This window comes from Anser brachyrhynchus (assembly GCF_964034855.1).
Source record: "Anser brachyrhynchus genome assembly, chromosome: 2".
In the NCBI taxonomy this organism is placed as follows: Eukaryota; Metazoa; Chordata; class Aves; order Anseriformes; family Anatidae; genus Anser; species Anser brachyrhynchus.
This window is the reverse complement of record NC_137695.1, coordinates 45,799,823-45,825,650: the sequence shown is the minus strand read 5'-3', so window position 1 is coordinate 45,825,650 and position 25,828 is coordinate 45,799,823. Positions and strand designations below refer to the sequence as shown.

Below are 25,828 nucleotides of genomic sequence, written 5' to 3'. Positions count from 1 at the left end.
ATGTTATGTTGTCTTCTGAAGTGACTGCTAAATTACCAAGAAAATGGCTGAATATCTGTGCATTAGCTCTCTACATGACCTAGATCAGTATTTTTTTTTATATTCTGTGTTTATATTGTGCTTTTTTTTTTTTAATTTATATTGTTAAATTACACTCAGACTTCTGAGTAAGAAGTTTATAGATCCCTGTTGGGAAGCAAAAGCTGTATTTTTGATAATTATATATGATTATGCGGAAAATAGCATTTTCTCTGCTTTTTCACAGATGATATACTTCCTATCCTTTCAAGAGAAAACCGTTTTTACAGCAGATCCCATTGAATTCCCCCCAAACTAGTGGTGAAAATGAAAGTGCATTAGTATGAGAGCTAATAGGTGGTGCTCAAATGTTGCTTGAATCCTATTGATCCGGGATATCTTTAATGTGCTTTTTCAGTTCTCTGCCCAGAACACAATTCAAAATTATTTGACAAAGCCACATTGATTTTCCTCTGTTCTCAGAGGCTGGGAGAAAGTCAACCACGGAGTGAATGGCAGGAGGTCAAGGTCAACCTGCTGCAAAGGGAGTTGCTGAGAGCAAATTATGTGCTCCTTCGCTAAAGCTGCCCTCTCAGTTGCCTTGTCCAGTTCATGGCACATCAGAGGAAAGGAGAGGCCCAGAGAGGTGGTGTTTAATCCTCAGGGCAACAGCTGGGGATTCACCTGACATGGAGAACAGTATGAGGATGGTTAACGGTATGAGGTTTGTTAAGGCAGCCCCATGCACTGCAGCCTTCATGCCAGCCCTCTTGTTTTGGGTGTCTCCCAGTTCCACCACAGCATTACCTCCCTTGGATGCTCCCCAGGGCTGCAGCAGTCCCTTCCAGCCCACGCAGCTGTCTGACTCGCCGTAACCTCATGGATGGTCGTTCCCTTCAACCTCATCTCATGCCCCTCTCAGAGCCTCCTAAGATACCACCCAGATATAAGCAAAGATATAAGCAAATATATAAGCAAAGATATAAGCAAATAAAAGCCACAGTTAAAAAAGTGAAGCACGGGAGAAGCTGTCAGTACAGCATTATTCAGAAAGTCTGGAAAAAACTTTATTCAGTGGTGGTGTTTCTGGCAGCACAATTTAACCTGAACAAACCTGTTTCCTAAGGTAAAACAGGCTCTTGGATAGCCACAAGCCCAAAGACAAACATTGCTTAGCCAAACTTAAGTCTCATTCCTGGCAAGATGCTTCCTCAGACTTTTCAACACCTCACTGAAGCAGAAGACTGAGCATATGGGTGGGAATAGTCCCCCCCCCCCCCCCCAGGTACAGCAGTGAGCAGCTCGCCTGGCTGCGTTGCACTTGCCTGTGACAGGCATCATTTCTTGCAAGCAGCAGGTTTGACACCTCATGGTTTTTCAGAGGCAGAATATGAATGTTATTTGGTAAGTGCAGGGAAAGAAACTGCCAACTGGAGGAAGAAGATGCTCGGAAATGACTGTAAACAGAAAGTGATGAACACGTACAAAGTGTGCTCGGGGGACTGGGAGGAGCGAGGAACCCGCACCTGAGCCCAAAGGGAGGGGGAACGAACAATTCCAGGATGGTGGGGCATGAACCAGGTCGAACCACCATCATTGGTATGGGCTGCCTCCCTCCACTCTCTGCTGCCCCAGTTTCCACCTGCTGCCCAGGGACAGGTCTCTAAAAGCATTGCCTTTGGGTATCGCCCCCCTCCAAATGAGACAAGCCACTCTGCAATCAAGACAGCATTTCTATAACACTGCCAGAAATTCAAAGCAGGTACTGTAAGTCAACAAAATGCTAATTCCCAAAAGGTTAATTAAACTGAGCAGGACGTCTAGATGAAATGCAACAGCTGACTGCTGCAATTAACTCTGGCGTCGTGGTTAGCATTAGGTGGCAATCTCGTGGGGGGGAGCTCCTCAGATGAGCTATTTTGGCAGTTACTCTCTTGGGGGGCTCCTGCATATATCAGTCACCTTGTTCTTGCTAGCCTTTGGGTGACAGAAATCAGTGAAAGCCAATTCAGACAACTGAGGGAAAAATGCATTGCCACTCTACAACCCCTCTTAACAGAAACTCGTGAACATTGACTGCTAAAATATAAGTCTCTATTTGAAGTCAGTTTTCTAATCTAAGTATAATATGTAAGTACTCTGTATTACTTCATATCCTTTATCATCCTTTACAGGTAAAGTTAGAGGGGACAAGACTGAAATACAGTTTTATGGGCTGGGGAAGGATGGGCATTGCAGCCAATGGCAGGAAATCATAGAATCACAGAATGCTTTGGGTTGGAAGGGACCTTAAAGATCATCTAATTCCACCCCCCCTGCCATGGGCAGGGACATCTCCCACCAGACCAGGCTGCCCAAAGCCCCATCCAGCCTGGCTTTGAACACCTCCAGGGATGGGGCATCCACAGCTTCTCTGGGCAGCCTGTGCCATGGCCTCGCCAACCTCGTAATAAAGAATTTTTTCTGAATATCTAATCTAAATCTACCTTCTTTTAGTTCAAGACCATTACTCTTTGTCCCGTCACTACATTCCCTGTGATAACAAGTCCCTCTCCAGCTTTTCTGCCGGCCCCCTTTAGGTACTGGAAGGCCTCTATAAGCTCTCCCCAGAGCCTTGTCTTCTCCAGGCTGAACAACCCCAACTCCCTCAGCCTGTCTTCACAGGAGAGGTGCTCCAGCCCTCTGAGCATCCTCGTGGCTTCCTCTGGACTCGCTCCAACAGCTCCATGTCCTTCTTGTGCTGGGGGCCCCAGAGCTGAATGCAGTACTAGAAGTGGGGTCTCAAGAAAGCAGCAATGCAAAAGAGGATCATATATTGTTATTTATTCCCAGTATGACTGTTCGAGAAAACAGGGATTCAGAGCCCCAGACCTTTCCTACTCCATCCCACAAGGACACAGGGTCCGATGCAGGCCCTTTGGGTGAGGCTGGCAGGAAAGGCAAGCCGAGCAGTGCTGGCTGCTGGCCCTTGCAGGTGGAGCTTTTTTGATCCTGGTCCTGAGGAGAGGGACAGTGTGTGTATGCGTGTGCTGCTTTCCGAGCTGACTCACTGAGCCTGTGAGACAGATGGAGCCAACAAAGTTCATCTGCCCACGCTCCACTCTTCATGGCAAAGAGACGGAGCACATAACTTCCCCAGGTCCACAGCAGCTCCCACGGGCAGCTCTGAGCTCCCTATGGGGGACTGTTGCCACCAGATGAATAGCTATTGTTGTTGTCCCCAGGAAGTACCTGCCACATAATAACTTTCAAGAAACTATTCCAATTACTGCCTTTTATAGAAATATGAGGAACAATTACATAACAGCTGCATGCAATTACTACATCAGGTGATATGACCTTTTCAAAACCAAGAAGTAATATAATTTTACAGGTAGAACAGGAAAAAAAGTTTTTTCTTTCTCTCTTTGAATTTGAAAAATGAAACCTAGGACTTCAAAACAAAACTTTTTTTTTTTTTTTTTTTTTTCCTGTAGGTTTTCCTTTTAAAATATGGGTAATGGTTGTTCTTTCAATTGCATCTCATGCCACAGTCTCTGGACATCTGGAAAAAATGGAATACAAGTCATAAAATAAGTACGTATTCCTATGTATCATGAAAAATATGCAGCCTGTACTAAGACCTTGTGCTCTGATATAAAGCCCTCTTTTCTGTAAGATGAGCTGAGCTCAGCTTGCAGCCTGGAACATCCTTTGGCATTTTTGTACCTACCCATTATTTCATAGAATCACAGAAAGGTTCGGGTTGGAAGGGACATGAAAGATCACCCACTTCCAACCCCCTGCCATGGGCAGGGACACTTCCCACCAGACCCGGTTGCCCAAAGCCCCATCCAGCCTGGCCTTGAACACCTCCCGAGATGGGATATCCACAGCTTCTCTGGGCAACCTGTTCCGGTGCCTCACCACCCTAAGAGTAAAGATGGTGCTTAATGTAAGTAGAACAAACTTCCTTTCTGAAACGCCAGCCTGCCAAATTCAATTACAATTGACCTATGGTTTCAGAAGTTATTGATAGGCACCCAGACAGCACTTGTGCAGTCAGACTGGGTCCTTGGGCTAACACACGTTGTAGTTTTTCAAGTGAGGTTGTAAGAAAAGCTTTGGAAGAAGACAATGGATAAATACATAAATAAATAATATGTAATGCATGTTTTGAAAACAAGAGCTTAGAATAATTCTTTCCCTTCCTACTTTGTCTCCAAATAAACTTTCGTATGGTTTGTGGGTTTCCTTCTCCACCAAGGGCTTTTCCCTTTGCAAAAGGTTATATCCATGATTCCAGTAGATACTTCTGTGCTTTTCTCCTTCATTTCCTTGATATCTGGCAGGGCTGGCATAAAACCAGTTTGTCCTGAGTTGGTCTGGGTGTGCAGGGGAGGGACGGTTGTCAGGGGAAATGCCTGGATGGAGAATAGGAAAAGGGTGAGCAGGGAGCTCTACTTTATACCCATAAAAGACCATAACACCTGTGGTCCTAGTCTGACTTTGAACTGGACCAAAGGAGAGATGTTTCTATGATTGTCCAGCCAACAGCCCAGGAAGAAGAGCACAGGCTCTGAAGTTCTCAACTTCTGATGCTTTTTATATAACCTCCATGGGTATTGCTGCCATGATTTTTAACAGTGAACAGTTATCACTTTGCTAACTCACACAAAAATTATGACTATTTTCAAGAGCCATGCCTTGCTCCTGAACCTGGCCTACATCATTCAGAGCAGTCTCCAGGAACCCATGAACCTCTTTCCTTGGACTGCAAAAGACATCAGACCACAGCACAAGGCTCCATTGCAGCACTCCATCCTGTCCTGCTAGTCTCTCTCCATTCAGCATAGCTAGACAGAGATGTGAATAAAAAAGAAAACTGCATGGGAAGGTGGTCTGAGAGAGCACATCCTGTCACACTTGCAAATCACACTCGGCGTTTTATTTTGCTCGTCCCAAAGGGCTGGAAGGTCATGAGATCCCAACAAAGAGCCTTCATACTGTTATCAATGGCTTGTTTTCTCCACTTAATTTGCTCTCTGGTATCATATTTCCTTTGGATTACAAAGAAATCTTGTTCTGAAATGAATCTGGAATTACACAAGTTTATCTAACAGGGAGCTGGGCAGGGGCAGATATAGAATGGCACATAGAAGTAATCGAATATTCTGAAATGTTACTGTTCCATGTACGATCCCTGTAGCAAAAAAATTAACTTCCTGAATGGCCTCACAAAGACCTGTAAATGCCCAGTTCAGCCAATTTATTTGCATGCGTCTTCCAATGGATGTGATCTGATGTAGCTTATTAGTCAAATGAATTCAGCACCTATTTTTCTGAAAGCTCTAATAAGTTAATAAATAATGCATTCATTATTTTTAGACCTATCCATTAACACTCTACATAGCTTAAATGACATATGGATGCCCAGGACTACAAAACATTCAGGAGTCATTCCTCTGTTTTTTGATAATCCCTTTTCCTCCTGCTGAGAACTTTTCCATCCTTGTGATTGCTTTTATGTGGCCCCATCCTCTTGCATGAAAGCAGATACCACAAATAATATTTGAGGAGGCTGAAGGACCAGTGATGTGAAAATTGCTTCAGTACTAATTCTACTTTCTAAATATAGGCACATTTTTCTTGAATACAAGGGCAAGACAACACAAGGTGAATGGTGGTGATATCTACCTACTCCTTCACAACAGCTTCTGCAATGCATAGCTGGGACTACTGGGAGGAGGCTGTTTTTTATGCCATGAGGCTTTATTATCAGGTATTTTACCTAGAGTCCATTCCACCTACTGAGGAAAGAAATATTTGTTTGTATCTGTGTTTGTTGATATATATATGTATATGAAGAGAGAGAGAAGGAAACACTCACAGATATGCATTACAAAATGAGCTCTTTTTAAAAACTACATGGGTTTAATGCTCTTGTTTTGACACCTGTCTATTCAGAAGAAGATTTGTTATGGGCTGGAGGCACAATGTTTATTATCATTGTTCTGTCATGCATTCATCCTGTCCCTAGCTCCAGGTGGAGTCTTTCCAAGCTTATTCTTACAGTCAAGTCTCATTATAGGCTGGACTTGTTGTTGTAGTATTTCAATATGCATAGCAATGATGTCACTGCTGTCATTTGCTATTATTTTTTTGATTTATTGGTTTATTTGATATTGTACCTGCTGACATGAAAACTTTGTTTCGGGCATCTCTTCCTATTGCTCGTCAAATGCTTCTGCTGACTCCCAGGTTTCCTTGCCAGGATATAAGATGCATTTTGATAACTTCTCCTTTACATGCCATGGACCTGATGGATGGAACAGTCTTTGCATTTTGATGTGGACAAGAAATAAATCCACCCAAGGGAAAAAAAGGAACACAAATTAGAGCTCATAATGCAACACTGCTGCCAAAATACCAGCACTATTCCCTAGCATGCACGGAGATGAATTACAAGTAAAATCAAAGGGCTGTGTTGTCACTTTCTGTAGACTTGTAGCAATCATTTTTTGAAACTTGAACAGCATTTTAAAGGAACTTGACCCATGTCTTGCCTTTTTCCTTCAAGGGTCTTTGCAAAACCTAATTTGCCCATAACACATCCACAGAAGATTACAACTCAGAAAAACTGGAGAGGAAGTTGTGTTATTTGCAGCAGCTAGGTAAGCATTACATGTAACCCTCTCATTTAGGTTGTTCCGTCTCCCCTTGTCTCTTACCTTGACTCACAGTTTTCTTTCTTTCTCACTCTCATCATGCGTAGGATACCAAAGTCCTTCAGATATGAGCTCACTGTGGGCATAAGATCCCACCACACTCACATAGGGTCGTGGGGGTGGTTAGTGCGCAAGATATCCTCAGACTGAACCTGTTGTGCATAGTCTTACTAAGTCCCATTAGGAGAGGCAATATTTCTTGTGGGACACAATTTTGAGAAGTCTCCTGGCTCCACGGAGAAATCTTCACTTTATGGTAAATCCCATGGGCTAGAAAACTAGGATAAATCTGAGTTTTCTCCCGGAATCATAATGCTCCAGAAAGTGCTGGTCTAACATTACAGCAGTGGTTGGATTTCATGAGGAGGGAGAAAATAGTATCTGCGTAATGGGGAGAGGGAGTTGTGGCGAGGGGATGAGGGAAGAAGGGACCTGTATTGAAAATGTGACTAATATCTGAATGAGTATCTCTATAACCACCAAATCCTGATTTCCTGTGACTTATAAGCTATTTCCTATAACTCTCTCTTCTGTCAAGTCTTTAATGTTTGAAATAGAGATACTGGTCTTGAACCTGATGACAATTTTGTGGGCCAAGATTTTTATTTTTTCCTGCTATACCAGTTGATTTCATAAGAGGATATCACTTCTCTACCCATTTCCATGACTGTTTTCTGTCTATTTTCACACAACCTGTAGAAAGTTAATGTTAAGACATCTGAACAGTTATCAAATCTGCTTGAAACTGATACACCCATAACCAAAAGTCATCAAGGGGGACAGACTAAACACAACTACAGCAAAATATTGCAAGACTTTCATTGGAAGATAAATTAAATAAAATTTAAACCTGAGACTAGCACTGAAAGCTTTCTGACCCAACAGATTTATCATTACAGAAAAAAGAGAGAGGTTCCAGTTAAAACACTCCTAAAATGTTTATATAATCTGCTGGCTTTTAGTGCACGTAATCTTGGCTCCCTCAAGTGGCTGGTCCCAGAGACAGGACAGCTTTCCTCACGTTTCAAATCTCTTAGCAGAAGTGTTAGAGGTCTCTGTTTCAGGGATCATGGCTTCAGACCCTCCTAAGGTGCAGCGTGTGTCTGTGTGCAGCTATGGTTTGTTAGAAATTGGTACTGAGTGAATAAACTACACAAAGGTCTAAGGTATCGTCATGTGAGGAATGAGTGAAAGGACTAGAACTGCCTTTATGTTTCTCACGTAATTCTTCCTTTTTCTTGCCATCCCCCAGAGGATTTCCTTGCCATTATTACTTTTCTATAAATTCAGCAAGAGATCCTAATGGTTTTGCTGTTGATTGCAGTACTCTTCATTAGCTATACTAGCTGAGGTCTGCTCTAAAAAAGGCTGGCTGTGGGTCCATGGGACCACATCCTGACTGTAGTATCCTAGTGTTCAGCAAAAATGAATGCAAAATCCTGTACTTGGGACAGCCCTGGGACTGTGAGGAGCAGCTTGGCAGTGGAGAAGCAGCTGAATGTGGGGCATCACTACATCCTTGCAATATTTAGGACAATGGCCACAGGCTGTAGCCAGGACAATTTTGACAGCATAGAGGAAGAAAAAAAAATAAAAAATAACACATGAGAAGTCAAGTGCTGGAGAGTCCATCCTTTGAGATTTTCAAAACTCAGCTGGATGAGCTTCTGAGCAACCAGCTCTGACTTAGGGGTTATTCCCACTGTGGATTGTGGTTGGACTGGATGATCCCAAACTCCTCTCCAACCTCCGTAGTTCTGTGGGCCAACAAACATTTGGAGGGGCTGGATTTTCCCCTTGCCTGCTGCAGGAATGCTTCAAAAAGGGCTTGCAGATACTGGTGCAGACCCTGAAACCCAGCCAGCCTGCAGCCAAGCTCAGCCTTGCTTTTGCTTTCCCTCCCCTTCTCTACCATGATGTGCAGGGAGTCAGGTTTTATCCTGAGTGCCTCAGCCAGCTTTTGACCAAAATATACTCCTACCCACCAATTACTGGGGCCACACAGTTGTACCTTAGGTGGCTCATTTTTTAAATTGAGATGCTGTTAACCCTGTGGAGCTTGGTACACTCTGCCCCCCTCAGAAGTGACTTAGCTGCTAAAGCCAGTTTTGTTGTCCGCATTGCATGTAAGGCTGCTTCAGCACCTGGCAGCACCTACTTTACAGGAGCTGCTGCTACAGTGGAGAAATAACTAAGCCCCCAGGGAAGTTTTATCACAGGAAATGTGAGGCTGCAAAGCAAATTCGCGACAGTGTATGTCTATCTTTGTTGCAAGAGATTGCAGTGCAAGAAGATGGAGACACATCGCCTCTGTGCTCGTCAGCAGGCAGGCTCTTTGAATTCCCTGGTACACACACTTCTTGTGAGACAGATCTCTGAATTTATCTCCTTCAAAAGAAAAGCTTTTGTAAGTCACCTTTAATTTATTAGGTCTTTCTTCAAAGACAGTCCTCATCCTGCAGTCCATTGTCAGCCACAATTTATCTTCTCTGTTTTAACAGTTTTTCATGTCCTTACAGGCAGAATTTTTCTGGGTTTCTTCAAGGACTTATAAAGATTGCTACTTAACGCTCACCAGTGCAATACCTGTTGCTTCAGTCTGATAAAGTAGGAATGCAACTTCACCTGTTTAGTTCTGAGATCAGCTGGACAGTAGCAGGAATGGGAACTTAAAGCTAAGGGAGAAAAATTAATACAAACTCTGAACCTAAACCTAAATTGCACTTTTCATATAATAGAGTAAGACCTCCAGAGTATTTACTGATTAGTAAAAAACTTCAAAGCTAAAAAGCCACTGTCACAGATTATCTCTGCCTGTACAATATCGCAACAAGCTCCTGGACTTCAACATGCTATTTACATGTGCACAACTCTCCAATACTTCTTTAAGTGAAGCTTCCCACTTCATTTATGCATCAGAAAACATAGCTGATGCTGCAACAGGTGCTGAACAAATTTGTGAATTTTCCTTTTCCTCTTTATTTTTTTTTTCTGGGTGTGAGAACTGGGTATGGACCAGAAATACCTGATGTGCTTCTTTAATTGGTGTGGGTTTTTTTTTCTGCTTTGGTCCAAATCTTTGTTCAAATCAAGAGAGAACTTTTAAAGCAAATCTGTTTATCTTAACTTCCTGCTCTTTGCTTTTCACCACAGCATAACTACAGAGTGTAAACCATGGAGTTTTTCCAATGAAACTAAACTGGAAGATGTGGGACATCCACAATGAGTTGTTCCAGTCTCTACTGGCTATTGACAGGACTGGACTGGAGATCTTCCAAAGGCAAGTGTCCTGATGCATGGATAATGTTGGCTTTGGACCTTCGTGCAAACTCCATTGCTCTACAAAACTACTCCTGTAGGACTACATTAGTTATTAATACAGACACCGCCTTTTCTGCATTCATGTTCAGCCTTTGGCTCCTTGTGCACAGTAACAGGGGATATCTTCTCTTACTCAAATAGTAAAGGTGGAAGAATATGTATTATTTACCTTTCTATTCTCAGGACAAACATATGCTGACAGACCAATAAGCTTAGAAATGTAATGAAGATATTCAGGTCCCATAATTTGGAAAAAAAAAAAGTCAGGACTCATAAATTATAACACCAGGGTATTTTCAGATATAAGTTTAAGCTCTTCTCATGCTTATTGAGACAACTAATAAAATTGACTTGAGGTTAACCAGCCTGCTGTCCGATCTAGCCAACACTTCAGTAATCTTTGCTGAACTGAAAAAACAAACAAACAAACCATGTTTCTGCTCCTCCAGGTGTGAGAGAATTTCAGCAGGACACTTCTGGCTCTTTGAAAGGACCAAAGGAAACCTTCAGTGTTCCCAGCAGCCTTGACCTACCTAGGTAAGGGTTTAAAGTGCACTGGAATCAGGAAATCATCATGGATATTCTCTGAAAACACTTTCCTGGCTGATGCACCTTCCTTGAAAGGCAGGCTGCTAGGGAGAGCCAGAGTGATAGCACTGAATATTGTCATGCAGGAACTGTAATAAAGCTGAACTACATCTATAACGCAGCCCAATGTTACTCTCATGTTTGTCATGAGATTAGATTCCTGCTGAGCCATTTCTCACCCCCATTTATATCCTTGTGGTGAGAACAAAGCAAAGACAAATGACGGCTCCCAGTGGTGGCCAGGGGACAGTATCAGTCCCCTCTCTTAATAATAATTCTTACAGGACTTTGTGTGAGAATACATCTGTGTGTGTCTTTGATTTGGTTTAAATACCATCTCAGTCATTTATTTCTGAATGACTTCTTTTTTATTACCTGCTCCCTATTCCAAAAGGAGAAGGTAATTTACCTCCTTCCTCCTGCTCATCCCTCCTTTCTGCACCGTCACAGAAGGACTGCTGGCTGTTCAATCTCCTTGCTAATGAAACTGGGCAGCCCATGCTTTGCTGTATCTTGGTGGGTCAAGAGGAATATGTCACTCACTTATAAGCGGTCAATATATGTGCTAAAATAAAATCACTAAAATAAAATTTATTCCAATGCCTGAAAACAACATGAATGTCAGTGATCCAGTCCACACAAACCAGGGGAGCAATGGTGGTTTAAGACAGTGGACTGAATGCACACCGAGCAAGACTTCTACCATGTATGAGAGAAATGCCTCCATTTTTCACCCGTGGAGACTCAGTCACGGCTTACTTCTGAAACCATTTAACTGCCCTAGACTTGAATGGGCTCCTCAATACACATCTGTAGCATCCAGAACAGTTACTGACATCAGAAAAACAAGGAGAGCAGCAATCATGAAAATCTGCCTGTTACAGGGAAGGCACCCAGGGGAGAGAAGCGCTGACAGCGGTGGAAGCAATGATGAGCTGGAGAGGAGGCTGGAGCCCCTTCAGGGTGAAAGCATATGAGCCCTCCAGTACACAGTGAATTTGGGTCCCCTCTCTCCCCTGTCCATTCCAAGAGACAGAGTAAAGATGAGCACAGAGGTCAGTTATTATGGCTGGCCATCACGTGAGCTGGGCTGGAGAGAAGAGCCCCCAAAGCCAATCCATAATACAGAACTACTGAGGAATAGTTGCAGGGTGCACAAAAAGCTCCTGGAAGCTGAACCAGTCTGAATTATGAACACCCTGTTTCATTATAAACAAGAATAACAATATTTTAAATGAAAAGCAGAAGGAAAAAACTAGTGGATCTTTGCATACTGCCCAAACACATTTTTCTTCCATCACCTAAAGGCATGTTTTTCTTTCCTGTGGTTATTCAGATGACAGCAAAACCTGACCTGGGCCTCACACATGTTAAGAGGTAGGTCTCATTAAAATTCACACTGGGTACCATTAAACAACATCAAGTTAATTAATATATATGAGGCACCTGGGATTTTAGGCAGACTGCAGTTTCAGCTCAGGAACTTGCCCCAAAGTCTCTGTGCACATCCATCAACTGTTGTTGGAGGCCTGGGAGAAAAGAACATTGCTCTGCTGCAGAAACAGCGCTGCTGACCATGCCTGTGCTGTACGGTGCTGAAACAGGAAGACAACGGAATCACAAACACCCTTCTACAGCCATAACTGGTACTCGGTAAAAGACAGACTACAAAAAATACAGCTTTTAGTGTACCAGCCCAGAGATGTTATCCTCAAGAAGTGAGAAAGAAGGAGGAACTGCTGTTCATCACAAATTTGTGAGTACATTTTTAGGAAAAGGGCATCAAGGTTAAGATGCACATAAGAGCCACGTGAAGGCAGAACTAGCCAAGCTTTTAGGTGCAGATGAGGTGATAAATGCACTTTATTAAGTTGTTGCTAAAATTGGAGCAGATGAGATAAGCTTTGAAGGAGATACTCATTTAAGATTGATGTGGAGTAAGCATGGAGAGATAGCTGTTGAAAAGACTGCCATAAACCAGCTCTCCAAGTTGTCATTCACTAACACTCCCCAGTGTTTTCTAATAAAAATAATCTGTTAAAATCAGACTCTGGAGACAGCTTGTCTTTGGCTGCTACTGCCATTTCTCATCATCATTTCACATAGCAAAACTTTTTGGAATAAGAGTGTGACTGTTTGAAGAAGTGAAAACTTGGATTTGGATTTTTAAGTTACTGATATTTATACTAGCAAAATGTTTCATACAGCTTTAAAACAGAAATAATGGTTTCACGTTCCGAAAAAACAAGGAAGGTCTTTTTGTTTTAAAAAATTGCAAGTAGCTAGCTAGAACCACTTAAGGTGCAGATAAATAATCCTTCCATGAGCTGGTCTGCGGTATCATACAGCCGTGGAGGGCTGTAGCCTTGTGCTAGCAGGGGACCACAGAAGCGTTGGTGATAATGAAATGCTGTAAGCGAACAGGATAAACCAATAACTAGGAACTGCAAAGTACTGCGGAGACCTCATGCCGACACATTCCTAAAATACCTGCTTACACAATTGCTGTGTAGTCGGCTATCTAAGGCAGCAAATGCAGCATTGCACGTAAGAGAGCAGAGACCACGAGCAGCCCGGCTGGGGCAGGCTGTGCACACAGGAGTGTCCTGGGCCTGAGCACAGGGCCAAGGTTAAGGCACCTCTGCTGGAACCAGGGCTGCAGAGCTACAGATCTTGGGATACATCCTGCACCAGGGGTTGGTAGGGTCTTACTGTCTCCCCTCTTGAGATTCCCAGAAAACTGCTTGGAGGGGAAAGACCAGACCCGCCTTCCTACATATCGTCGTCTCCCAATTCCACAATACCTCCTCAGTAAAATAAGAGTTCAGTGACATTTGCTTTTCAAACTAGAGCTGAACAGGAGACTAGAAAACCTTCAGGAATCCACCATGTCCATTTCTTGTATGTGCCATAAACTTCTACTCACTATTTGGCCATTAAGTTTGAGAGATGGCTGGTAGAGTGTCTCTTCACTAGTGACGACCCTGTGCCAGGACAGGCCCGGTGCAGCCAGGCCTGGGGGAGCAGTTAATAGTCATTTTTCTGAGATGACAGCTTGAAATTCCAAGCTGCTTTCACTAGCGAGCCATGAAAGTCATCTTTAACTCTTCTGCATAAGTCGTGATTTTGAAACTTATAGTTTGAAAAAACATCCTCCTGCCTTGCAGAGCCTTGAAAGTGCTTACCAGCAGCGTTCATCTACAGGAAGATTTTCAACCACGGAACTGTGCAACAACCATGTTTCATAAAAATAAAAAATAAACTTTAATTTGTTGATAAGGTGTATATAAAAACATAGCTACTTGGAAATAATTCTGCTATTTATCACTGAAAAAAAAAACAACTCATAACCGATTAAAATGTTATTACCAATTCTAAATGGGGCTTTTAGGAGCTTCTCTCAAGTGCAGATTGTTGCCTTATTGCTGTAGCAGAGGCCATTTAAATATAAAGAAGCTGTTATATGCATTTTGCTGAGGCACTGGCTCATTTTGGGACATCCTCAGCAGGAGCAGGACGTATGGACTAACACATCCCTACTTGTTGCTGTAGTAACCAGGGGGGTGACACCCTGAAAGCTGAAAGAGGGCAGGGGGCCACCCAGAGACCCCTTGGTCAGAGCTTTCCCTTGGTGTGAGGGAGAACCTGTGTGAATCGGCCAACAGAAATTAATTTCTACAGTTTTCTAAGTCATTTGCAGGCTTACGTCCCTGTCAACAAGTGGCTGTCTATATCAAGACTTGGATGTCTGCACCCAGAGACATCCACGTCTCCCCTCCGGGCTCACGGGCCTCTTCATGGCCCACTCTGTCCCCGCTTGTTATGGACGCAACTTTCATATGGCCCATGTGACACTTGCAAAGTGCCGTGCCATGGTGTGAGGATGAAAAGGAGCTATATAAATGCAAATGTAATGTATTCATTTATTCCATACTGAAGGTTGCACTGAAGGCCAGGTAAATTACACCCACGGCATCTGCCTGTCAGCTCTTAAGTTCACCCACTTCAGCAACAGTAAGTTTCCATATAATTTGTTAAGCATGATTTTCTTTTGTTAGTCCTTGCAGACCGTGTTTAATCAAGTTACACTTCTCGAGGTGTTTTCCATCCAGCCGGACCCACAAACTGCCAAAGTCAAGGAGCCTGACTCATTGCTACCTGCGCCATTTGCCTGACCTTGCCACGAGACCGAGCAGCAGCCTAACAAGGGAGGTCTGTCCGTCCAGCACAGCCCTGTCTTTACCCAGCTCAGTGCTGAGATCCTCAGGACCCCAGGATAAACCCTCGCCCCGAGACTTTAACCACCTGCAACAAGAGAGAGCCCTTTATCACTTGCTCTAGCATTACCTGGAGTCCCTTCATTATTTCTTTCACTCCCCTTGAAAGTGTATGGCTCTCCCTGGCTTCGCTCTCATTATCACTCTCTGAACACTGGAAGAAGAGTGTATTTACATTTTCTGAAGTACTTCATATTCCTGTCATCACCCTTCCCTGAGACTGCCCTGACCTTTGCAGTCACCTTTTTCACCAGCTATATTGCAAACACTTCTTCTTTTTGCTGCTATTTCCTGTGTGATTTTGCCTTCTTTTTTCCAGCTGTATTTTTTATATTATTTTCCTACTTTGCTCTTTTGTGCTCTCCCATACATATCTCTTGCTGCAGTGATGACCCAGTGGCCCTTTCAGGTATCATTTTCTGGCCTCTGACATTCCCACTGCAAGCCCCATTGTGGGCTGTAATGCTACTGGATCCTGAACATAGAGACATTAAGGTCAGCCATAAGTGAGATCAGTGCACACAAGGAAGTTTTGCTTGTGAAACTTTGGAAAGCTCAGCTATTCCGCAGCTGGATGCATGTGCAGCTGGCCTCTTGCAGAGATAGTGTGCCCAGAGAAAGGACAAAGATTGCAAATGCCAGCATCACTAGCACCAGTGCTTTAGCCTCAGGTGTTTTTTAAACCTAGCTGCAAGACCTAGACCTATGTGCACCTGTGCTCCAGGTCCATCCAGAAACAAAAGGTGGTTTCTGTCACCTTGATCTGTGTTCTAGCTCCAGATTTAGCCCCACATTTGGAAGATCACTTGTGCTGGTGTGGACTTCTGGTTTTGTTTCCAGTCACATAAATAAGAAGCTACAGATTCATGAAACATAACAAGCAAGTTTTTGTATTTATCTGTAGGGTCAGTAAGTACCAGAACTTCAGCTGCCAGCAATCTAAAACTTCAGTGAAGGCAGAGGATTTCCACTGATTTACATTGGCATAACTTACAGTCAGCAAGAAGAACACAGCTTATTCGATTTCTGAAATGGAAAGAAATACTCTCTTGAAAATGATACAAAAGCCAGTGGTTACTAACTAGGCTATCCTTATCACCACCATCCATGAGTTATCCATCCTCCTTTATGGGTGTAACAAGACTGGTGTGTTTCAAAATGGCACCTATTAATTGTTTCCTTTTTTTTTTTTTATCATTTCTTTTCCCTAGAAGACATTATTTACCTGGCAGCACTGAGGTTTTGTACCATCAGCAGGTGATTTCCAGGCTGATTAGAGAGAAATGAATGCTGCTCCTGTGAAGGGCTATCCAAATCCTTGCAAGAGGCACCCAGCTGGTCACCCTTCACCTCTGGAAGTGTTCCGGGGAAGCAGCCCAAGGAAGACAGATGCAGAGGAAACTGAACAGTAAAGATTTCAGCAAAGGCTGATGCTTATTCTACACTGAAAGCTGACATAGTGGTGAGGAGGTTAGCAGGGCAAGTCATTTCTCTCCCCTGGAACCAAACAAAATGTTTTAGGCTTCTGTTTGTTTTTGCAGCCTCACAGAGTTTTTTTTCTTTATTTTGGGGAACAGATGGAGTGCAAAAATGCTAGTAGCAACTCATACATCTGACTACTGCTGTGGGAAATATCTGGGGGGTAGGGGTAGGTAAAGCAGTTGAGGGACACAGTGAATTTGTCAAACAGTTCCTTGGGAAGAGCCAAATATCTCCAATAAATCCAATAGAGCTAATGGATCCACCTAACTGTACCTGCCATCCTGCCCAAGCACTTCGTCCTTCATTACATGACTGTTTCTGTCTTTGGGTGGGCAGGTAGTGCCATCCCTCTCCCTCTGGATTAGGAAGGGGGGTCTTGTTCTCTTGGCCACATACCCTATACCCACTCCCTCTTGTGGCTGAGATGCACAGATCAGACATGTCACACCAACACGGCTCGGTGAGATACCTACAGCTTTCCACACCAGCTCCAATCTTGCCTGGGGACCCACCATGGCATCACCAGCCCCACATAGCCCTTCTTTCCTACGAGTCCCCAGGGGAGGAACCACGGAGAAGGGCCCTGTTGGCATCTGCTCAGACAGAGAGCAATGGGTAAGAAGGACCATAAGTAGGGTTCCAGACACACCTGTTTTGCACAGGTACCAGGGTGCCCATGGGTTGGCCAAACAGAGGTGCTAGCAGGGCAAGGAGCAGCTCACAGGGTCAAGTTGCACAGGTCAGAGCAGGTCTTGTAACTCAACAGAATGAATCTTAATTTCTTCATATATGTTAGCGCAAGAAATCAGGGGAAGAAATCATCTGCCTCACCAGGAGAAAACAGAGTAAAAATTGTTTTAGTTCTAGATATACTTCAGAAATCAACTGCAATTGTAACTGCTCGCCTATCTTGTTAGAGCTTCTTGTCCCCTTTGACAGAAATAATTTTCATTAAGCCATCTGATTTCTCTTTGTGACTGGGGAAAACTAACTCACTGAGCACAACAAAATTTCATATAACTTTTGCTTCTTCCTGGCTCACACCATTAAGCCTGAATGCAGCCCTTGTTGTTGCCAGTCGAGTTCTAGCAGATGGGTTGCGCTTGGAAAGTGAGGAGAGAGTGCGAACACTGAGGTTTGGAATCAGGCACTGAATCTTCTGGAGGAAGCTGCCCCTAAAGATTGACTTGTTCTTTACTGGAGCCGTGTGGGAGAATGCAAACTTGATGCTGGGAACCAGACACACGGCAGGCCCCCTGCCCAGCTGGCCAAATCTGTGCTGCAGGTTCTCCAGGCACACTAATGCATTGACAGATGACTTACCAGTCTGATACGCAGCTGTGTACCAGCTGCCCTTTCCAGTTGTCCTTACAGAGCTAGAAAGTGGAGTTGCACAGAGGCCAGTTGCTCAGTTATTGAAAGCAGGCCTTATGCAGCAATGCCTTAGTCTATGTAGAGCACGAGAACCAAGGTGTGCACTGTCATCCCAAGACAGACTTCTGAAAGAGCACTGGGAATCCTAAAACAGTTATAGCTTATCAAGTTTTGGGGGGTCTAGATAGATTTTGGAAGATGTTGTGCAGTGAGACCTCTGTACAACTTAGCATATCAGAAGGGAATTCTGGCAATTTATTCAGTTTTTCCAACATACCTGTGGCAAAAAATCTGCTGCCTCTACAGCCTGTCCACATCAAAACTTCAACAAATCTTTCAGTGCCCGTGCTGCAGTGCTCCCAGCCTTCCCTTCCCGTGGGTGGAGCTGGAGCTGTAACCACATCTTTCCGGCAGTGGATTATACTTCCCATAAAAATGAGCACGAGAGGAAAATTAACAAGAACAATCAGCACTTCCCAGCTCTGGGGTCTGAAGCAGGGGGAAAGGGGACCGTCTGGTGGGTGACGCAATTGCTTTCTTGGGCTGCTTTGCTTCTCTCTGAGGATGCTTTAAACATGCTGCCTCGAATTCCAATAACAGTGTGGGGAGGAGTGTTGGTGTGTTTGACACCACCTTCTTGTTTGGGTAGTGAGGAAAGGACGACCATCACCTTTCTGCAGATAGAGCCACGGGGCTGAGAAGGAACTGAAATGCTATGGGTCAGGGAAGGACAAGTAGTGGATAAATAGCCTGATCTGTGCTGCCATCAGTAGCCTGATGTACACATAGAATAAAGACAGCAAATATTTGATAATGTGTGTTTGTCATGCTTAAGGTGTAATTTCCAGGTCCTGCTTGCCTCCCACACATCCTTACACACTACCCCCCTGGGCTGGTGTACTCTTTACTCCAGCTGCAGGAAAAGCTCGACCTGTGCATTAGCAACAGATTCAGCTCCCAGCATCTGGTCTAGATCCTGTCTCGATGCATAGCCATACCCTGTGGTTTTAGTCAGAGTTTCTCAGCCCACCCATGAGCAGTGGGCATATTCTGGCAGTCTATTAAAAATAATCATTTTGGCCTCTACGGTGTGTGCTCCGTCCTTTCTCCATTGTTTCTGTACAGAGCCAGGGACGGTTGTAGGTGGCAGCTGGTCTGAATCACTGGAACTAGGATGTCAGAAGAACTCCTCCATAAACTGAATAGGCTCGATCAAATCAATTAATGGAAATTAATTTAAGTAGATAATTGAAACAAGTAGTAGGAAAGTAACAGGAACAGCATACCTGGATCCAGTCAGTGGCTCTGAATTGCTTTTCAAAGGTTGAGTCATGCACAGGGTGCAGATATTGGACGTAAAGTAGTCAGCAAGGGGATGCTGCCTCTGGCAGACTGTCAGTGTGCAGCTACCCACAGGTGTTTCTGCACACACCCTGCCGAGACCTGCTTGCCTCTCTCCTCCATCCTGGGTGAGCTCAGACACATCTCCCTGCTCCTCTCTAGAGTATCTGCATGTCCATGGAAATACATTTTCATGTGCTGTCTCCCCTGCATGCCTTCTCTCCCCAGTATGCCCCTGAAGCTCAGGCTTGCATACTCCTCAGCACGCAGTCTTCTCAAGCAAAACTATCAGTGAGCTCTGTTCTGAGGGGGTCCACGTGCTAAAGTGAAGGAGAAAACCATTTCTTGCACCCATGTCATTTCAACTTTGAGAAGTTGTTTTGTTTCCCCCAGTCAGCCTCTGGGGAATTAAGCCAATTAAACTGCAATCTGTCAAGCCTATTAGGCATCCCCTCCTTCCAATAAAAGCTCTTTTCTGAGTGGCATCAGCTGACTGGGGGAAAACTAAACAGACAGGAGCAGCAGCAAGTTGTTTCTAACTGAATAATTGCAGTGTTTCATATTCTGATGCACTTTCAATAGGAGGTGATGATCTTTTCAGAAGCAAATACACTTCAGCTGAAACTAGAGAAGACTGATTTCAGCTTTTGCAATCAGATGTGGTAACATCTCTGAAGGTTAGGTTTTTTTCTTCCCTTTTTTTTTTTTTTCCTGATTACCTAAAAGGTGCTGTAACATAAGTCAGAAATTCTCTGCATCGTTTTGCTTGGAAAAGAAAACCAAGTGCCGTGGCTGACACTCCCAGTGTGATGTTCCTGAAGAGGACACCTCTCCAATCAGCTGACGTTCTCCCAAGCACTTTCAAACACAGAAAAGATCATGCTGACAGAACCAACTACTTCTTGCTTGGATTGATGCATAAAAACATACCTGCAGAGCTGCCCGGGAAGCCAGAAAGGCTATCACTCTCTATATGTCACCAGTCCTTTTATTTCACCTATGGAACTCCACGCTCAGCTGAGGCTTGAACCCTGTAGTTGCACTGTTCGTACCCCCACCAGCACAGGTCTAGAGCCTGTCTCCAAGCATTGATTTGCAGATCACCAGAGGCTGAGAATCAGCTTTTTCCCTGGTCCTCATGGTTAAACATGCCAACCTGAACATGGCTGGATTCCTTGCTCAGCGGCAGGTTTTAGTACATATTTTGTTAAAAATATGGCATTTTCCCCAACATGATGGATCAACAAAGTCATCTTTTAATCTTCCATCTGCCCATGGCAGGGGGTTGGAACGAGGTAATATTTAGGGTCCCTTCCAACCCAAACCATTCTGTGATTCTGTGATTATGTAATTCTAAAATAAACTGTCTGAGCTCTGAGTCTCTGTATAAGCACTTGAACACTGTTGTGAAGCTTTTTTGTCCCCCTCCATTTTCTTCAGAGATATTCTCAAAGTCAGGCCTACAAAATGATAGGCAAGCAGTCAATATCTCCCACCCTCCTATTTATATTTGCCAGTCCTTCACCTATGCCTTAGGAGATTCCATTAGCAAAGGTTTTATCACATCACTACATTAAAAATGCTCATTCAGTTCTACAACCACTGTACAGGATCCTGACATGTAATTTCTAGTGGTGAACAAAATTCCTCCCTGAGGAAATGAGCTCAGTGGGTACTGCACAGAGCTACCCAACAGGCAAAGGCGCGCTCGGTGCAAGTCTTTCTGAGTCAAGCCATGCTTGTGATCAGCTATCATGCACGCCCACACACATACTGATTGAAGAACTTAGTCAACACTCCTCTTGGCGTATCAAAACCATAAAGCATATCAGACTCAAACCTCATCTGGCTCCTGGATTTAGCTCAATTACTTCCTTGCCACCTCAATTTGTTGCCTTTCTCTATCAGTGAGAGCATACACGTTTGTCTAACTTTCTAACTTTCACTATTACAAACATCTCTACTCTGACTTCCCTCCCATCTTCATCCTTGTGCACTAAATGCTCTCACAAGATAATAACTCAGTGCTTCTCTGGAGCTGTGTGGTGCATAAGGGCTTACCTTTGGTGTTATGTCCGGCTGGTTTGCCCTCTTGCCACTTCTCATTTTGTGTCAGCCACCAGTCACAGCTTGTTTTTTCACCTCTACTACACCCTTTGGAGATGCCTCTGCTGCCAAAGAGGTACTCTGCTGGTGATCCAGCCTGGCTGGCAGCTCTGGGTAAAACCATAGCACAAAGCTTATACAACAAGAATAGCATCTCAGAGAACACTGCTTGCACATGGCACTTTTTCCATAATTTTCCCTAATGAAGGAGTTTATATTTCATCAGCAACTATTTGCTGAAGAACACGAGCTTCACCATTACATTGATAAATCTTAAAACAATGGCATAATTCAAACAACCAATGTTCAGCCTGCTGACAGATCAAGGGCTTTATTCTGAATTGAGTTCAAATTCCTCATGGTGCCAATGCAATGAAAGGCACTCAGTCAGTTTATTAACGTGAAAAGAATTATTTCTACTTCAGTATATCTTATTATCCCAGGAAGGGAATTCAGACAGTCTGCTCTATTATGTTTGATGGTTGACATTAAACTCATTAGACCCAGCTGTAAACTCGGACACTTTTAGCAATACTCAGATATAAAAGAAGGCCTCACATTGTGAGATCTCTTATTCATGTTTGATTTGCTGGGTAGGACAAGGAACATTGCCTCCACTCCAGTGCTCCCCAGTGCCCTGCTCTGACTGGAATCAGATGACTGAAGGGATGTGCCCTGGCCATGACAGCTACGGGAAACATGAGTTCAGCCCTGCCAGTCCCATCTGAATTTGCAAAGGCTAGCATATTTACGGTGCTGTTGGTTCTCAGACGACATAATTGCTGTTTTGTTTGAGGTCTCTTATAAAGTTGACGGATACCCACAGGGATAGTACGGACTCCTTACTTCTCTCTTCAGAAATGTGTCTCTTTTCCAGGGCTTCCTACCTGCTGAGGAGGTGAATTCATCCTTATATACCACATTAGGTTTGAGGTCTGCAGCTCTCTTCAAGGCATGCTGCCTTTTCCCCTCTTTGTCCTGTGCTCATTCGGAGTCTCTGCATGTCCCTTCGTACATCCCATTCCCAGAAACAGTTTCTCAAATATCAGCCACAGCTCTTGGAAACAGTCATCTGGTGAGTCTGGGGGGGCTGCATGGCCCTTGTGGGGTGAAATGAAAGATCCCCTCCCACCCAACCCACCGCAGACAGACAAGTGTCACAACCAGCAGCAGTGACCGAGGAGTTGCTGCTCCGCATGGACAGCCAGCAACTGCTGCAATGCTTGTGCAGGGAATGAAGAGAAGGAAAGAAAAGTGAAAAGTCACAAATCTGAGTGAGAGAGCTCTTTTAGAGAGTAAACGCCTGAAGCTCACGTCACCACCAAATGAGTTTTTGTCCTGCTTCCACAACGGGTGTTGAAGCTAGTGGGTTTTATTGGACATTTAAAGGCCACATCCAGGGGCAACTGCACACAGCATTTGAGGGCACGGTGTACTTCTTTCAGGCTCCATCCCTGCAGGCTCATCAGTTCTTTCCCTGTTCCCACTGGGAGCACACATCTACCCCTCAGGACTGCTGTACTGGTTTCCGAAACAGAAGCCAGGATATTAGCAAATCCGCTGCCGACATACAGAGCATAATTGGAACCCCTCAGCCTAGCTGCTTGCTCATTAATAAAAACAGATTCATAATGTACCTGGCTCCTTCTGCCCGCTCCTCGTCTATAATTAGCTACTTGTGCGTAGGTGGCGGTAAATTGCTTCCAGTCTTCAGTGACTGTAACTCATAGCTGTGAGAAGGGTATGACAAAGGCACAAGGAATAGGGATAAATGGCTACAATAATGCAGAAAGTTATTACCACTAACCAGCAGCAATAACCCTTCACATCTCAATCCTAGCTCCACCATTGTTTAGATGAGTCTCCTTTGCCTTGTTGGCATTGCAGACAGATATTACCAGCTGGGCGAGGCAGGCACCTTGCAGAGGTCCAGCAGGCTCCTTTTATACAAGTATCCACAGTGCTGAAGTTTCACCCTTTGTGTCCACAGGAAAAAAAAAAAAAAAAAAAAAAAAAAAAGGAATTGCTGGGCTGGCCCTGGACCAGTGGTGCTGGACAGCACAAACCTGCTCTGCCTGGCCCAGGGCTGTCAGGCAGAACTTCACCCTATCCTCACCCTGTGAAGTGGGTGCTTAAATCTTCGGTGCTCCTCCAGGATCACACTCTGCCTGAGGGGTGCCACCAGTCATGTTGTTGCCCTTGCAACGTTCCACACTCCTGTCCCCATAGACCCAGGGAGAGGCCCAGAGAGCCACAAGAGGAGCTCTTGATGAGCCACATCCTGCATCAAGGTGTTGGAGCAGCCAGGCCAGATGCAGCTGTGGGCCCTGGGCAAGAGCTGACCTCTCTCACGCTCCTCTGTCTGCTGAATTACAGCACAAGGAGTAGATTGAGAGGGCTCTCTGGAGATCTCTTTTACTAGATTAAATGCCTGAAGTAAACCCAGCTCAGTATGGATTGCTTCCTGAGTTCTGAATTTAGCACAGTGAATTCCACATCTAGAAAAGAGCTTGTGCTGAGGTGAAGCAGATTTACGGACAAAATTGCCATACTGAGGGCTCAGCTGCTTACTACCTACAGATTGTGGCTAAAGATTAATGTTCCTCTCCCTGGAAAAGCCCTGTAGTTTTAAGGCACCTTTGCACACCTCTGTTTCTGCCAGAGGTTGTTTCTTCTGTTGTTTCAGGGGCTGAATATAGATGGAATGCCCATGGGGGCTCTCAGAGTTCCCACAGGTGGAGAAGGGACCAAGATCCCTGCTTTGGCCTAAGATCCGGCTGCTACTCATCCCTACCAGGCCCTGCCACCATGCACCTGAGATGTGATCCCAACAAGGAACTCTGTGTTTCTCCCAGTTAGTGCCTGTATGGGGAACAATTTCTCCCTGCTCTTGGGCAGCTTTAATTGCACTGGTACTCCACACCATGGAGAAATAGGAATTTTCATGGTTGTGAGGACACCACTCATGATAATTCACAGGAATTGTTATTAAATCGACACTTCCTCAGGCTTTGCAAATCCCTGATTGTGTTGATGAAAAAAAAAAAAAAAGGAAAGAAAGGAAGGTAGAAAGAAAGAAAAAAATGAGAAGTCATTTCTGTCTAGTCTTTTTGATTGCAACTGAATATACTGCAAGTGCAAAATGTGTCTCATTCTTTTTGGGAAATCAAAGCTCGTTTGATTGAAGCTCATTTTCACACAATCAACTGATATAGTTCACACTTCAGACATGTTCAAATTCCTTTTACTTTTCTAGAAAAAGACATCAGTCCTGAAGAAAAGTATCTTTCTCCAAAGTCATTTGTCCAGGCCTTTTGGTTCTTGCATATTTTGCTGCCAACCTTTTGGTTTATAAGTTGAAAAACTGCATTTTCTTAGATGGTAATAATGATAGGACCTTTCTCTATTCTCTTCTGATTATTAATGCAGCAATAAAACAAGCATTTTGATGGCAAAGAGTTATATTTAGGTGCTGATGATACTAAAATACTGTAGATTTATTTTGTAAGAACAACGCTTAAATCATGCTTCCTCTTTTTAATACAACCTTTTTCTTTACTTGGCAAGAATTCTGAAAGCCTGTTCCTTCTTTCGGTAGCTGAAAACCCAGTCCTTTTCTAACCTGTCCCTCTGATGTTTGGCTTTGTGGAGTCTCTTCAGCCAGAACGATATTTTTGTCTTGCTGTGAAGTATTGCTTGATGCTTTGCTTTCATCCCCAGGAAGAATTCTTATTCATAATTATTTCAAACATTCAAAACTAATTTAAAATGAAGGCAACACTTGGAAAAGGTAGAGCAAAAGTTCAGCTCTTAAAAAAAGGAAAGGAAAGCAAGAGGAGGGGATGTGACACTAATATAGTTCTGGTGCCTATTAATAAGAAGCTGTTAATAAACAAATAAAAAATGCAACAATTGATCCAAAGTTTCTGAAAAATTATACCCATAAACTTTACACCTATCATCAGGAATGTAAAGGGAGAATTTTCTGAAATATTGCAGGTACCTGGAAACAGCTGTGATGCCCAGTACACCAAACTCAACTCACAAGAAAGCTTCTTTGAGCCAAACAAATACACAGAGAAGAGGAGTTGGTTTTCCTTCTGTAAACATTGGAGCCCAACATATTTCATTAAGAGTTTTGAGAAACTGAAGCAGAGATGAAGCAGAAAGAGAAGCTGCCAGAGAGACCTGCCAGATTAGTGACTAGTGAAAAAAAGTGTGATATGGAAAGAGAAGGAGACTATCAGAACGAATAGATATGGTTACAGACATCAACACCAGGCCAGAGTTTTCCTTTGGTTCAGGTTAAAGTACCCCAGAGGTGCACATTCCTCAGAGCTGAATGAAACAGAATTAAATGAAGGAGTGCCTGCTGGTTGCATGTCCCCCAAATACTTCATTTTCTGTCATCTCACTTTTGGGGACTTCTTTTTCCAGCTCATTTTCTGGAATTAAGAAGAAGAAGCTAATTACAGACGTACCTGCTAGCCTCCTTTAGGTACTGGGATGTCACTGTAAGGTCCCCCCACAGCCTTCTCTTCTCCAGGCTCAACAACCCCAACTCCCCCAGCCCATCTTCACAGGAGAGGAGCTGCAGCCCCCTGAGCATCCTTG

General features: G+C 43.9%; 2 long non-coding RNA genes across 2 annotated transcripts in view; one reads left to right on the top strand and one right to left on the bottom strand.

Annotated features, from left to right (window-relative positions):
- The window catches only part of LOC308190419, a 23,025-nt gene extending 11,831 nt beyond the window's left edge, over nucleotides 1-11,194 (top strand). Inside the window, exons 2-5 of the long non-coding RNA XR_013947174.1 lie at nucleotides 3,495-3,594; nucleotides 5,636-5,779; nucleotides 6,578-6,671; nucleotides 9,879-11,194. This is a non-coding gene — a long non-coding RNA (uncharacterized lncRNA). The remainder of the gene's footprint in view (nucleotides 1-3,494; nucleotides 3,595-5,635; nucleotides 5,780-6,577; nucleotides 6,672-9,878) is intronic.
- On the bottom strand, nucleotides 4,077-25,828 carry LOC308190420. The gene is made up of 3 exons (XR_013947175.1): nucleotides 25,696-25,828; nucleotides 6,189-6,333; nucleotides 4,077-4,421 (listed from the first exon to the last, which is right to left on the bottom strand). It is a non-coding gene; the product is annotated as an uncharacterized lncRNA (long non-coding RNA).